Below are 16531 nucleotides of genomic sequence, written 5' to 3'. Positions count from 1 at the left end.
GATACAACAATTAAAATAAAAAACAAATGTGTTTTTTCATTGTTTTATCTAAACCAGATCTATTGTGTTATATTCTCCAACATTCAATTCACATTTACACAAACTTCAGAGTTGTTTTCTTTCAAATGGTACCAAGAATATACATATCCTTGGTTCTGTGCCTGAGCTACAGGCTGTTAGATTTGGGTATGTCTTCAGGCGGAAATTGAAAAAAGTAGGGGGTAGCTCTGAGGTTAAAAATGCAGTTAAGAAAAATACCAACTATTTAAAAATAAAAAAGTAACAAATATTTAAAGAGCAGCAATAAAATAACAATTGCGAGGCTATATACAGGGGGTACCGGTTAGTCAAGGTAATATGTACATGTAGGTAGTATTATTAAAGTGACTATGCATAGATGATAACAGAGAGTAGTAGCAGCAGTGTAAAAGAGGGTGGGGGGTAGAAGTCTGGGTAGCCATATGATTAGCAGATGTCTTATGGCTTGGGTGTAGAATGTGTTTAGAATCCTGTTGTGCCTAGACTCTCCGGGACCGCTTGCAGTGCGGTAGCAGAGAGAACAGTCTATGACTAGGGTGGCTGGAGTCCTTGACCATTTTAAGGGCCTTCCTCTGACACTGCCTTATATATAGGTCCTGGAGGACAGGAAGCTTGGCCCCAGTGATGTACTGGGCCATATGCACTACACTCTGTGGTGCTTTGCGGTCAGAGGCCGAGCAGTTGCCATACCAGGCAGTGATGCAACCCGTCAGGATGCTCTCTGGTGCTGCTGTTGAAGCTTTTGAGGATCTGAGGACCCATGCCAAATCTTTTCGGTCTCCCGAGGGGGAATAGGTTTTGTCGTGCCCTCTTCACGTTTTGTCTTGGTGTGTTTGGACCATGATAGTTTGTTGGTGATGTGGACGCCAAGGAACTTGAAGCTCTCAACCTGCTCCAATACAGCCCTGTCGGTGAGAATGGGGGCGTGCTTGGTCCTCCCTTTCGTGTAGTACACAATCATCTCCTTTGTCTTGATCATGTTGAGGGAGAGGTTGTTGTCCTTGCACCACACGGTCAGGTCTCTGACCTCCTTCCTATAGGCTGTCTCGTCGTTGTTTAGGTCTACCATTGTTGTGTCATGGGCAAACTTAATGATGTTGATGCCTGGCTGTGCAGTCATGAGTGAACAGGGAGTACAGGAGGGGACTGAGCATGCACCCTAGGGGCCCCCGTGTTGAGGATCAGCGTGGCGCATGTGTTGCTACCTACCCTTACCACCCGGGGACGTCCCGTCAGGAAGTCCAGGATCCAGTTGCAAAGGGAGGTGTTTAATCCCAGGGTTCTTAGCTTAGAGGGCACTATGGTGTTGAACGCTGAGCTGTAGTTAATGAATAGTGTTCTAACATAGGTGTTCCTTTTGTCCAGGTGTGAAAGGGCAGTGCGGAGTGCAATAGAGATCACATCATCTGTGGATCTGTTTGGACGGTATGAAAATTATAGAGGGTCTAGGGTTTCTGAGATAATGGTGTTGTGAGCCATGACCAGCCTTTCAACGCACTTCACGGCAACAGACGTGAGTGCTTCGGGTCTGTCGTCATTTAGGCAGGTTACCTTAGTGTTTTTGGGCAACAGGGACTATGGTGGTCTGCTTGAAACATGTTGAAATAGACTCAGACAGAGAGAGTTTGAAAATGTCAGTGAAGACACTTGTCAGTGTGTTCTCGGAGTACACATCCTGGTAATCCGCCTGGCCCGGCGGCCTTGTGAATGTTGACCTGTTTGAAGGTCTTACTCACATCGGTAATCCGTCTGGCCCGGCGGCCTTGTGAATGTTGACCTGTTTGAAGGTCTTACTCACATCGGCTACGAAGAGCGTGATCACACAGTCATCTGGAACAGCTGATGCTCTCATGCGTGTTTCAGTGTTACTTGCCCCGAAGCGAGCTGGGAAGTAATTTAGCTTGTCTGGTAGGCTCGTGTCACTGGGCAGCTGTGCTTCCCTTTTTAGTCTGTAATGGTTTGCAAGCCCTTCCACATCCGACGAGCGTCGGAACCGGTGTAGTACGATTCGATCTTAGTCCTGTATTGATGCTTTGCCTGTTTGATGGTTCGTTGGAGGGCATAGCAGGATTTCTTATAAGCTTCCGGGTTTGAGTCCCGCTCCACCCACTTTCACATTTGTCATGGTGTTCAGAGTTTGTTAGAACCAATTTATTGATGTGATCATGATAAACACCACATCTGTCATTTTAGTCCCGTCTGAATCTGCCATGTTCGTCATTTTTACATGGCAGGAGAGTAATAATTCCAGACAGAATAACCTACGTTTTTTTGGCAAACTCAACGGTCCTCTGATAATACTAGTCCCGTGCGTATCGACATCCCTGTGTTTTTTGAGAGAAATGTCTGAGTTTGACAATTGTTGCTTGGGTTTGCGCAAGAAAACAATAATTGATTCGATAAATGTAGTGCACATAGGCTACATGTAGGCCATTCATATACAGTGGGGCAAAAAAGTATTTAGTCAGCCACAAATTGTGCAAGTTCTCCCACTTAAAAAGATGAGGCCTGTAATTTTCATCATAGGTACACTTCAACTATGACAGACAAAATGAGGGGAAAAAATCCAGAAAATCACATTGTAGGTTTTTTATGAATTTATTTGCAAATTATGGTGGAAAATAAGTATTTGGTCAATAACAAAAGTTTATCTCAATACTTTGTTATTACCCTTTGTTGGCAATGATAGAGGTCAAACGTTTTCTGTAAGTCTTCACAAGGTTTTCACACACTGTTGCTGGAATTTTGGCCCATTCCTCCATGCAGATCTCCTCTAGAGCAGTGATATTTTGGGGCTGTTGCTGGGCAACACAGACTTTCAACTCCCTCCAAAGATTTTCTATGGGGTTGAGATCTGGAGACTGGCTAGGCCACTCCAGGACCTTGAAATGCTTCTTACGAAGCCACTCCTTCGTTGCCCAGGCTGTGTGTTTGGGATCATTGTCATGCTGAAAGACCCAGACACATTTCATCTTCAATGCCCTTGCTATTCCTCCACAATCGCTAAATGAATCATCCTACAACAATCTCTGTCTCACTTTCCCAATCAATGTATTCTAAAATTGTGTGTACATCTGTATATCTAGATTTAGATTTAGCTTTCCCTGACTTAGTTGCCATAATGATTGATATATAAACAGCTGAATATGCGAAATAACGCTGTGCGTAATATGTGTTTCTCCTTCCGGTATGAAACTTCAATAGCGAATGACTCTCTTTACGCCGGAGCTTACCAAATGGGTTGGTCTTGCAACACAAACATGACCTATTGCCGTTTACCTCACCTCATTGGCTTTCTACCCAGCTATATTTCAAGAAGATCAGTGGTCATTGGGTTAAAATACAGTCAGTCAACGAAACAGCGGGCAAATCATTGGTGCACAATGATGTCATGACTTGTCTTCAAATCGGTTTCTTTCAGTCAATACGTCCCGTGAAATGACCCATCAGGTTTGATTGTGTTACAAACAAGCGGTTCACAAAATGATTGTGTTACATACAAACCAGTTGATTGCAGTGAAACCAAACATGACTGGAAAAGTCACGTTCTGTGTGGGTTATTTACCTGGAATGTGTCGTCGAAAATGGAATGAGACGGAATTCACGACACAAGCGGTTTACAAAATGTTTCGTATTACGCTATAAAAATGTATTTTATCAAACAAAAGATAATTCATTGTGTAACAATGAGCATTGGAATTGCAAACAGACGAAGATCGTCAAAGGTAATCGATTTATTTTAATGCAGTTTGTGAATGTGCTGGTTGAAATAGTTGTTTTTTATGGGGCTCTATGCTCAGATAATCGCATCGTATTCTATCGCAGTAAATCCTTTTCTTAAATCTGACAAAGCAATTGGATTAGCAAAATTCTAGGCTTTCGATACTTGTTTTTTCATGAATGTTTAATATGACTATTTATGTAGCGATCACCGTATGTTGTGGAATTTCAGCCCGCTACCGGGTTCCGTGCTCAGAAAGGTTAAGGGCTTGTAAGTAAGAATTTCATTGTAAGGTCTACACCGGTTGTATTTGGCACATGTGACAAATAAAATGTGAGGAAATTACAAACAAAAGCTTGTAGTGTCGTACCCAAGAAGACTTGAGGCTGTAATCGCTGCCAAAGGTGCTTCAAAGTACTGAGTAAAGGGTCTGAATACTTATGTAAATGTTATATTTCAGTTTTTTATTTTTAATAGATTTGCAAACATTTCTAAAAACTAGTTTTTGCTTTGTCATTATTGGGTATTGTGTATTGAATGATGAGGGGGAAAAAATGCAGGATCTGTCATCTGTGGATGTATTGATGATTTATAAAGCCAGGCACATTCAACACATTGGCTATTGATTATAGACCTAATTAAGTTGGGGTTTCCTCTCTCCTCACTGTTAGACAATAAGGAAAGGGCAGCTCATTCTGCTGCTGCCTCTGCCGCATTGTTCTCAACACCAATATGCTGGGTAACTTTGCTATTATGCACATATCAACATGGCCGAGGAAAAGGCACCAATTCAAATGCGCACTGATGTGTTTCTGATCCGTGGACAGCAACTACTATCCAATGCAGGGGAAATCATATTTGCTCTAAAATAATATTTCTATTAGTGTTGCACAGTTGAAGTCAAAAGTTTACATACACCTTAGCCAAATACATTTAAACTCAGTTTTTCACAATTCCTGACATTTAATCCTGATAAAAATTCTGTCTTAGGTCAGTTAGGATCACCACTTTATTTTAAGAATGTGAAATGTCAGAAAAATAGTAGAGAGAATGATTGATTTCAGCTTTAATTTCTTTCATCACATTCCCAGTGTCCATTTGGAAGACCCATTTGCGACCAAGCTTTAACTTCCTGACTGAAGTCTTGAGATGTTGCTTAAATATATCCACATCATTTTCCTCCCTCCTGCAGCAAAGCACCTCCACAACATGATGCGGCCACCCCCATGCGTCGCGGTTGGGATGGTGTTCTTCAGCTTGCAAGCCTCCCCCTTTTTCCTCCAAACATAACAATGGTCATTATGGCCAAAAAGTTGTATTTTTGTTTCATCAGACCAGAGGACATTTCTCCAGATCTTTGTCCCCATGTGCAGTTGCAAACCGTAGTCTGGCTTTTTTATGGCGGTTTTGGAGCAGTGGCTTCTTCCTTGCTGAGCGGCCTTTCAGGTTATGTCGATATAGGACTCGATTTACTGTGGATATTGATGCTTTTGAACCTGTTTCCTCTAGAGGTCGACCAATTACGATTTTTCAACGCAGATACCGATTATTGGAGGACCAAAAAAGCAGATTAATCGGCCGATTTTTATTTATTTATTTGTAATTACAATTACAACAATACTGAATGAACACTTATTTTAACTTAATATAATACATCAATAAAATCAATTTAGCCTCAAATAAATAATGAAACATGTTCAATTTGGCTTAAATAATGCAAAAACAAAGTGTTGGAGAAGAAAGTAAAAGTGCAATATGTGCCATGTAAAAAAGCTAACGTTTAAGTTCCTTGCTCAGAACATGAGAACATATGAAAGTTGGTGGTTCCTTTTAACATGAGTATTCAATATTCCAAGGTAAGAGGCTTTAGGTTGTAGTTAATATAGTATTTATAGGACTCTCTCTCTCTATACCATTTGATTTTCATTAACCTTTGACTATTGGATGTTCTTATAGGCACTATAGTATTGCCAGTGTAACAGTATAGCTTCCGTCCCTCTCCTCACTCCTCCCTGGGCTCGAACCAGGAACACAACGACAACAGCCACACTCAAAGCAGTGTTACCCATCGCTACACAAAAGGGGAATAACTACTCCAAGTCTCAGAGCGAGTGACGTTTGAAAAACTATTAGCGCGCAACCTGCTAACGAGCTAGCCATTTCACATCGGTTACACCAGTCATTAGGCTGATAGGCTTGAAGTCATAAACAGCGATGTGCTTGCGAAGAGCTGCTGGCAAAACGCACTAAAGTGCTGTTTGAATGAATGCTTACGAGCCTGCTGCTGCATCGTTCAGTCAGACTGCTCTATCAAATCATTTTTTATTTTACCTTTATTTAACTAGGCAAGTCAGTTAAGAACAAATTCTTATTTTCAATGACGGCCTAGGAACAGTGAGTTAACTGCCTGTTCATGGGCAGAACGACAGATTTGTACCTTGTCAGCTCAGGGATTTGAACTTGCAACCTTTCAGTTACTAGTCCAACACTCTAACCGCTAGGCTACCCTGCCGCCCCAAATCAGACTTAATTATAACATAACACACAGAAATACGAGCCTTTGGTCATTAATATGGTTGAATCCAGAAACTATCATTTCAAAAACAAAACGTTTATTATTTCAGTGAAATACGGAACCGTTCGGTATTTTATCTAACGGGTGGCATCCCTAAGTCTAAATATTCTTGTTGCATTGAACAACCTTCAATGTTACACGTCATAATTACGTAAAATTCTGGCAAATTAGTTCGCAATGAGCCAGGCTGCCCAAACTGTTGCATATACCCTGACTCTGCGTGCAATGAATGCAAGAGAAGTTACACAATTTCACCTGGTTAATATTGCCTGCTAACCTGGATTTCTTGTATCTAAATATGCAGGTTTAAAAATATATACTTCTGTGTATTGATTTTAATAAAGGCATTGGTGTTTATGGTTAGGTACATTCGTCCAACGATTGTGATTTTTTCGCAAATGCACTTTTGTTAAATCATCCCCCAGGGTTGCATCGATTATATGCAACGCAGGACACGCTAGATAAACTAGTAATATCATCAACCATGTGTAGTTATAATTAGTGATTATGATTGATTGATTGTTTTTTATAAGGTAAGTTTAATGCTAGCTAGCGACTTACCTTGGCTTCTACTGCATTCACGTAACAAGCAGTCAGTCTCCTTGTGGAGTGCAATGAGAGGCAGGTGGTTAGAGCGTTGGAATAGTTAACTGTAAGGTTGCAAGATTGGATCCCCGAGCTGACAAGGAGAAAATCTGTCGTTCTGCCCCTGAACAAGGCAGTTAACTTCTTGGTGACAGGGGGTAGTATTTTCAAGTCCGGATTAAATGCATGCCCAAATTCAACTGCCTGCTATTCCTTTCCAGAAGATAAGATATGCTTATTATTAGTCGATTTGGATAGAAAACACTGAAGTTTCTAAACCTGTTTGAATCATCTCTGAGTATAACAGAACTTATTTAGCAGGCGAAACCCCGAGGACAAAACATTCAGATATTCTTTTTTTGAGGTCACTCTTTTCAATGGGAATCCAGATTTCTAAGGGACCTTCTTGCAGTTCCTTAACACTGGATGTCAACAGTCTTTAGAAATTGGTTGAGGTTATTCCTTTGTGTAATGAAGAAGTACAGCCATCTTGAACGAGGGTCACTTGAAGTGTACTGTTAGATAGAGGCGTGTGACCAGAAAGCATGCTTCAGTTTGTTTTCTTCCTGTATTGAACACAGATCATCCCGTCTTCAATTTTATCGATTATTTACGTTAAAAAAATACCTAACGTTGTATTACAAAAGTAGTTTGAAATATTTTGGCAAAGTTTACAGGTAACTTTTGAGATATTTTGTAGTCATGTTGAGCAAGTTCGAACCGGTGTTCTGGATCAAACGTGCCAAATAAATGGACATTGGATATATATCGACGGAATTAAATCGAACAGAAGGACCATTTGTGATGTTTATGGGACATATTGGAGTGCCAACAAAAGAAGCTCGTCAGAGGCATGAGTTATATATTTTTTTCTGCGTTGTGTCGCGCCTGCAGGGTTGAAATATGGTTTCTCTCTTTGTTTACCATGGTGCTATCCTCAGATAATAGCATCGTTTGCTTTTGCCGAAAAGCCTTTTTGAAATCTGACATGTTGGCTGGATTCACAACAAGTGTAGCTTTAATTTGCTTTCTTGCATGTGTGATTTAATGAAAGTTAGATTTTTATAGTAATATATTTGAATTTGGCGCTCTGTATTTTCCCTGGCTTTTGGCCAGAGAGGTTAACACACCTCAAATGATGTCAATTAGGCTATCAAAAGCTTCTAAAGCCATGACACCATTTTTGGGAATTTTCCAAGCTGTTTAAAGGCACAGTCAACTTAGTGTATGTAAACTTCTGACCCACTGGAAATGTGATACAGTGAATTATAAGTGAAATAATCTGTCAGTAAACAATTGTTGGAAAAAAGACGTGTCATGCACAAAGAATATGTCCTAACCGACTTGCCAAAACTATAGTTTGTTAACAATAAATTTGTGGAGTGGTTGAAAAAAACTGTTTTAATGACTCCAACCTAAGTGTATGTAAACAGCCGACTTCAATTGTATGTAATATAACCATATACAATTTCAGTACCACATGTCTTAGACTGATGGACTGTGCCAACCCCACGGAATTTACAATGGATCAGTACACTCAGACATGGGCGCATTAGATAGTTGTCCTGTACACCATGATATTATATATTTTTTGCTAATGCTCGACTAAATCTCGGTCGACCAACAGTCTATCGACTAAAAAACAATCGACCAGTCAACTAAATGGGGTCAGCCTTAGTGTGTGCTGTACCGTACATCTCTTTCACTAAGTTTTTCCAATTCATAATGTGGCAAGTTTGGAATGAAACAAGGCTCTGCAGATGATTGACACGTTGGCCTGCTCACTGCAACAGAATAAATATAATGAATCATCTGTTTTCCTGTTGTTCTCTCCTCACCCTCCCTTCACCCTACCGATTTCATTTATTTGTCATTGGAAAATCACTCACAGATGCATCACTGCGGGCGATCGGGGCTGGGTGAACATGCCTTTCCCAAACTAACAATGAATTATAGAAACACATTAGTACACCAACGCCAGAAGGAAGGGGGGGGGGGAGGGAGAGAGAGAAAGCGACAGCACTGCCAGCCGTAGGGGGGTGGTTGATCTAAGAGGCCGAGCTTGTGGGTTGCCAGGGACAGAGAAAGGGGCCTCTTGTTTGGGTACTGTGATCTGAAGGTGGGAGAAGGAGAAGTGACCCAGGGCACCGGCGCTAGAGCAGCAACTGAACTATTATCTGGAGGCTTTAAATTAATCATTCATCATTTGGGAGGAAGGAAGAAGGAATACAAGGAGAATATAGAAAAAGAAAGCTGGTGAGAAACCAAAGGTAACACTGAGACATGAATGTGTGACCTTTGTATGTTACGCCACAACATCGAGCAAGGGTGTGCAAGGAGAGTCTTAAGCCCCTTGACCCTGGTCTTTCAGTACAACCGTTGATACAATGAAAACATAAGGTTGGAAGCAAGGAATCATCTGTTTAGGGACTGAAAAGAAAGACTACACTGTACTGTAATTTGGCAGGATCAGGCTCCGTACTAGTATGATGATGAAACTAGGGTTGGGCGACGTCAACCTTTGTCCTGTCATGATTATGTACCCCTAAAATATTGTGATATACGATGATATCACCCCTATTGGGCTGCCCCCCTCCCCAAAATAAAATACAATAAACTCAGCTAAATCGACAGTTGGGCTATAACTCGAAATCGAATGTAACTGGATGAATCATGCTGAAAGATGTTGTTCAAAGCCTGGGAAGAGGCTAAGTGAAGGCAATGGAAAATCTTCTTTAATATCCATTTCTGGTGGCGGAGCAGAAGAGGTTTGTGTGCATGTATCTGTGGGGTGTGCATATGATGGAGCAGTGACTGTATGATGAGAAATGGGCTGTCTTACCCTAGAGGGCTAGGTTATAGGCCTAGAAGCAGAACTGGATAATAATTACTTTATCGGTCTCATAAAATGATATAAAAATAAATCATTGTTTTTTTTTCACTCTCTCATAAAGCTGTGATTAAGAATAGCCTAGGCCTAGGTTTAGGCTACAGACTTTTATTCTTGCTCTTTTTGAAAGCCACAACAACTTTGTAGGCTAGAAATAAGCTGCTGTTCATCATTTTTACTTGTCTTGAAGCTTTTATGATAGGGCTAGGAGGACGAGGATAGATTATTGGCCGTTTGGTTTTCAACCTCACATGGAGGGATTACCCGACCCGCATGGATAATTTCTTTCAAAATAAGCTTCAACTTGATTAAACTTGTAATTACATTTTTTTATAAGCCATTGAATGTTCCCTCATTATTAGTCCTCTGGCTACCTTACTTTTTTTTTAAGCGATTCAAATAACTTGGAGATGGAACTCTGTTACATTCATTGTTTGGTTGGGAGAAAGCTATGCATAAAACGATGAAGCATAGCCGTCAGTCATATTCATGGCCTATAAAATGACGAGAGAATGGAATATAGGCTTTTTTAGTTGTTTTTAGTTGTTGTTTACAGCTAGACAACATCGCTAAAATAAAAAAATAAAAAAAGGTTTAAGCTTTTGCCTATTGCCCATGCATCTGAGAGAGAAACAATATTTTCTCACTTTGAATTTTGCACCGCTTTGGTGGAATTCTCTGTTCTGTCTGGCCTACATTCCTCTCTTGCGTTCTGTAGGCTATATAAAATATTTATTGAAATAGGCTATAGCAAATAGGAATAGGAATATTACTCAAAATGGCACTTGTGTGCTGCCCTGCCGTGCGCTGCGAGACACAGCGTCAGTCAAGATCCAATAGGCTTAACCATCGTCTGTTACATCACGATGTTGTCACCATCAAAGATGGCTGTCAATCATCTGCAATTTACAATGCTATCGTACTATCGCCCAACCCTAGATGAAGCCAACCCAAAGACATGAAAAGCTTCCATCCTGCTTGGGTTCAGGCCCATGTTCGACAAAGTTAGGCCTGAGCAATGGCAGCGGGGGTCCTTTGAGTTCCATGCTGTCGTTTCCCTCCCCAACAAAGCCCCTTCAGTGGGATCCAGTTGTCTTCGATATGGGTGGCTTCCCCCTTGCGTCTTTCTGCCGATGTCTGTGTACATGCGTGTGCTGTTTGTCAGTTCACATTTCTGTTTTTGGATGTTAAAATCAGATAAAGCTATTCAGGTAGTGGGCGTGTCTAATCCCACTTCAAAATCCAGGTCAAAGTCTGTGTGAGAATGTTCTGTGAGACTGTGTTGCTGTTGATTCAGGTATAGTTGCTATGTGATTCAGTCAATGAGCTATTGTAGGCCAGGGTCCACAAGTGAACCAATCATAGAACCAGCAAATGCAAAGCTCTGTGCTATGTTAAATTCTATCATCCCCTGACACCAACACATTCGCAAAATAACACACATGGGATGTGTGAACGTACACACACACACACTGTATGAAATCACATACACGCACAAACACCCACACCCTAAAGAAAATACACACAGAACAGCACATCCAGTTGTCTTTGAAGAGCACCTTACCTCAGCGTGAGCAGCAGTCTATGAGGCGAGACGAGACGAGGGCCTGCAGAGAAGAGGAGAGAAACGGGATTCATTAATGATCCAAAAATGAACCCCTGCTGTTCACACCTACACTAATATGAGCTGCCCACCTCAGCAAGCAAGCTTAAAATACACATAGTGCTGTGGGGGAGGGGGTGCACACAGCATCTTCACAGCAGTCTCTTCCATTTAAAAAGAGGGAGAAAAGTGTTTCACGGTTGCCCAGTTTGAAAGGCAATATGTCCCTCAGTCCTCCTCACAGCTTGAAGCCCCAGGGTTGTCAAGGACGACAGAGCAAGAGATGAGAGACGAAGACAGACAAGCGGGCTCAATAGCATCACATGGTGGTATGATGCTGGAAGAGAGCCCTTACCTTGGCTTGACTAGACCCTGAGTCACCATATCCCTCTCTTTCTACCAGGTGGAATTTGCTTTGTAGTGGGCAGAACCAACTGATCCAAGGGCAGGCCAGAGAGCGAGAGAGGGCTCCCAGTCCAGACCCACAGAAGCAGTCTCTAAATAGTACGTTTTAACTAGCTTCCATGGCACGACATGATAAGAAATATGGATAAATCCTATCCAGCCCTGTCACCTATCTGTGATTATAAAGGAACTGATATTGGAGAGGTGTCCATGTTAGAGATACTGATGAGATTCATTCAGGGTAAGGGGGCAATTTGGTCCACCAGCCACCGTGGCAGGTAGATCTACCAGCCACTACATGTATAATAAATGAGCCATGTTGTGAAGGAGCTGATCCCAATGCATGAGGTTTTATCTTTACCTTGTCAGCTCAAACAGGACAACATAACAGCGGAGATAACAAACCTTTTCATAAACAAAATATATTTTAGCTGCGAAAATTACACCAACAAAACACAAAAACAAATGAACATGCTTTGTAATGTTTCTAAAACAATCCCTAATTTACTTCTTACTAGTAATATATGTGTTATATTGTTTTATTTAAAAAATTGGGACCTGAGTCTTTCAACCAAAATATCACAGAAGAGACAAAAATGTTCACCTGCCCCTTTAACCTCTCTGGGATATGTGGGACGGTAGCGTCCCACCTCGCCAACAGCCAGTGAAATTGCAGGGCGCCAAATTCAAAACAACAGAAATCCGCATAATTACAATTCCTCAAACATACAAGTATTTTACACCATTTGAAAGATACACTTGTTGTAAATCCAGCCACAGTGTCCGATTTCAAAAAGGTTTTACGACGAAAGCACACCAAATGATTATGTTAGGTCAGTACCTAGTTACAGAAAAACACAGCCATTTTTCCAGCCAAAGAGAGGAGTCACAAAAAGCAGAAATATAGATAAAATGAATCACTAACCTTTGTCATCTGATGAAGATCATCACTCATATTACTTCATGTTACACAATACAAGTGTTATGCATGAAACTTTAGATAAACTTCTCCTTAATGCAACTGCTGTGTCAGATTTCAAAAAAGCTTTACCGAAAAAGCACACCATGCAATAATCTGAGTACAGCGCTCAGACGACAAAACAAGCCATACAGATATCCGCCATGTTGTGGAGTCAACAGAAGTCAGAAATAGCATTATAAATATTAACTTACCTTTGATGATCTTCATCAGAATGCACTCCCAGGAATCCCAGTTCCACAATAAATGTTTGATTTGTTCAATAAAGTCCATAATTTATGTCCAAATACATCCTTTTTGTTCGCGTGTTTAGTACACAATCCAAACTCACGAGGCGCTGGCAAGTCCAGGCAAAAGTTCAGACAAAAAATCATATTACAGTTCGTATAAACATGTCAAACGAAGTATAGAATCAATCTTTAGGATGTTTTTAACATAAATCTTCAATAATGTTCTAACTGGAGAATTCCTTTGAACGCAAGTCGCTCTCACATGAGCGCGTGTGATCAGCTCATGGCACTCTGGCAGAGCCCTGACTCATTCAGCTCTCAATCCCCCCTCCTTCACAGTAGAAGCATCAAACAAGGTTCTAAAGACAGTTGACATCTAGCGGAAGCCTTAGGAAGTGCAATATGACCCCATAGACACTGTATATTGGATAGGCTAAGACTTGAAAACCTACAAACCTCAGATTTCCCACTTCCTGGTTGGATTTTTTTCTCAGTTTTTTGCCTGCCATATGAGTTCTGGTAAACTCACAGACATCATTCAAACAGTTTTCTATCCAAATCTACTAATAATATGCATATATTAGCAACTGGGCCTGAGTAGCAGGCAGTTTACTCTGGGCACCTAATTCATCCAAGCTACTCAATACTGCCCCCCAGTCCCAAAGAAGTTAAAGGGGAGGTAGCGCGACTAGTCATGTTTTTGTGCCTGTGAGATTGAGTCTGACGAGTAGAAGCATAGTCTTCTCTTCCCTAGCAGTTGAAATTCAAACATAGAAAAACAACCTACCTTGTGATCAAAACCATGTAAATAGCCAACAAACACAAGGGCAAAGTCTCACTTGAGCAGACTTTCTTTTTTCAAGTAAATTAGACCAACTTATAGGCCTGTGCACAGCGCTTCTAAAGCACAGCTCCCAGCCAGGCAGTGTTGCAGCACTAGGTGGAATAGGCTCAATAAGATTCGTAGTCCTTTGACTTTGTGCAATTAATTAACCAGCTATGAAACAAAATGGTGGAAATACTTTGAAAACTATAAAATATTTTACTATAAATGTTAATCATATTTGACTATTTTCATTCACAAATGCAAGTGAAACACTCGCACTGTGGAGCCCTGTGGCTGGTGAAATAGAAATCTTACCCGCACATGTTCATTTTAGGCCCTGCTGGGGAGACAGTTAGGGGAAGGAAGGAGAGGGGAGCTCACAGTTGAAGGTAGGGTAGTGGTGGAGGGGGTACCAAAGTGGTATGGAGGTAGATGTTGTGCTGTAGCCTGCTACTCAACCTAGTGTGCTCCAGAAAACGCTCCTGCTGCATAAATGCATCAAATGTCAAACGTTCGCCGCCCATGATGGAGCGGAATCTGCCCGGGCAGATAAATAATGCACTGCTATCTCCTGCTACCGCTATAAAAGATGAATAACACACCAGTACACAGCTTTACATATACTACATGACCAAAAGTATGTCGACACCTGCTCGTCCAACATCTCATTCCAAAATCATGGGCATTAATATGGAGTTGGTCCCCCCTTTGCTGCTATAACAGCCTCTACTCCTCTGGGAAGGCTTTCAACTAGATGTTGGAACATTGCTGCGGGGACTTGGTTCCATTCAGCCACAAGAGCATTAGTGAGGTGGGGCACCGATTTTGGACCATTAGGCCTGGCTCGCAGTTTGGCGTTCCAATTCATCCCATAGGTGTTCAATGGGGTTGAGGTCAGGGCTCTTGTGCAGGACAGTCAAGTTATTCCACTCAAATATTGCCAAACAATTTTTGTATGGACCTCGCTTTGTGCACAGGGGCATTGTCATGCTGAAACAGGAAAGGACCTTCCCCAACCTGTTGCCACAAAGTTGGAAGCACAGAATCGTATAAAATGTCATTGTATGCTGTAGCATTGAGATCTCTATTCACTGGAACTAAGGGTCCTAGCCCAAACACTGAAAAACCCCAGACCATTATTATCTTCCACCAAACTCGCCAGTTGGCACTATGCATTCTCCTGGCATCCACCAAACTCAGATTCATCCATCGGACTTCCACACGATGAAGAGTTATTCATCACCCCAGAGAACGGTTTCCTGTGCTCCGGAGTCCAATGGCGGCGAGCTTTACACCACTCCAGCCGACGCTTGGCTGCTCGGCCACGGAAACCCATTTCATGAAGCTCCCAACTAACAGTTTGTGTGTTGACGTTGCTTCCAGGGGCAGTTTGGAACTCGGTAGTGAGTGTTGCAACCCAGGACAGGTGATTTGTAAGTGCTACGTGCTTCAGCACTCAGCGTAACCGTTTTGTGAGCTTGTGTGGCCTACCACTTTGCGGCTCTAGCAGGGCAGAAATTTGACAAACTGACTTGTTGGAAAGGTGGCATCACCTTACAGTACCACGTTGAAAGTCACTGAGCTTTTCAAGTAAGGCTATTCTACCGCCAATGTTCTATGGAGATTGCATTGCTGTGTGTTCGATTTTATACACCTGTTGGCAACGTGTGTGGCTGAAATAGCCAAATCCACTAATTTGAAGGGGTGTCCACATACTTTGGTACATACAGTGTATGTATTACACATCACAAATGTTCCCGCTAAACTGCGCACGTGCACAGTTGCGCACCTACCCACCAATATAATATTACTCCTTTGTGATCTGGCTCTGCCTACAACAAAATCAGACTCAATCTTGCAAAGTTAGATTTGTTTATGTTTGTTGCATTGAAAAGGGGCTGATATAATGTTAATTCGATCACAGAAAAAAAATTGCTCTATGTAGTGCAAACTAATGGGGCGAACTCGATGAAGTTCAATCTCGTGCGTCTCTGGGTGGCCTGCCATTTCATCTGCGCAGAAGACGCAAGAGATTGAACTTCACCGAGTTCGCCCCATTAGTTTGCACTGTATAGAGCAATTTTCTTGGTCTTTCAATCACCTGCAAGTGAACACACTTTTCAAATCAGTTCAGATCAGAGCACAGAGCAGCGCATGTGCACATTTGTTGATATTCTTTCCTAGTTAGCGAGTTGTTAGCCCAGTTATCGGTAAGTATAGGTAATGCCTTAATTTAAGGGGTAGTGCTGTTTTCTGAGACAGGGATGAATGTTCAAATACACCAATAGGCAGAGGAGTAGCCTACATTGTCAAATGTTCTGTATGGTAATTAATTGTATTTTGTAAAGTGGTTTCTTGCATCATACAACACAAATTTACAGTCACCTATTTGGCCCATGGTATTACAGACCAAGTAAAAACATCAAAAATTAATGTCAAGCCCTGCATAATATAAACATATTAAAGTATCATGCAATGGAGTTCTGCATTGAACATCACATACAGTATAGGCTACTGTAGGTTATATCGTAGCAATCAAAAGCTATTTCCATGTGAAAACGTAATGAGATTGTCTCCATCGGATTTGTTGGTAGGCCACTCTGATAGGCCTACATTATGCCACAATAGCCTATTGGCTACTGTCTAAAACTAAGGGAACAGCCTCAGTGTTCACTGTA

The 16531-nt window shown here is 41.6% G+C and overlaps 1 protein-coding gene across 5 annotated transcripts in view; it reads right to left on the bottom strand.

The window, feature by feature from the left end:
* The window catches only part of LOC110502443 (bifunctional heparan sulfate N-deacetylase/N-sulfotransferase 2), a 197244-nt gene that overhangs the window by 109453 nt on the left and 71260 nt on the right, over window positions 1–16531 (bottom strand). For all 5 annotated transcript variants that reach the window (XM_021580469.3, XM_021580468.3, XM_036959813.2 and 2 more), the window contains one exon: window positions 11375–11417. The gene's annotated coding sequence lies outside the window, so the exon portion shown is untranslated. The remainder of the gene's footprint in view (window positions 1–11374; window positions 11418–16531) is intronic.

The sequence above is a fragment of the Oncorhynchus mykiss genome, chromosome 23, assembly GCF_057628025.1.
Source record: "Oncorhynchus mykiss isolate SJ-2025 chromosome 23, ASM5762802v1, whole genome shotgun sequence".
NCBI lineage: Eukaryota > Metazoa > Chordata > Actinopteri > Salmoniformes > Salmonidae > Oncorhynchus > Oncorhynchus mykiss.
This window is presented reverse-complemented; position numbering and strand designations above follow the sequence as displayed.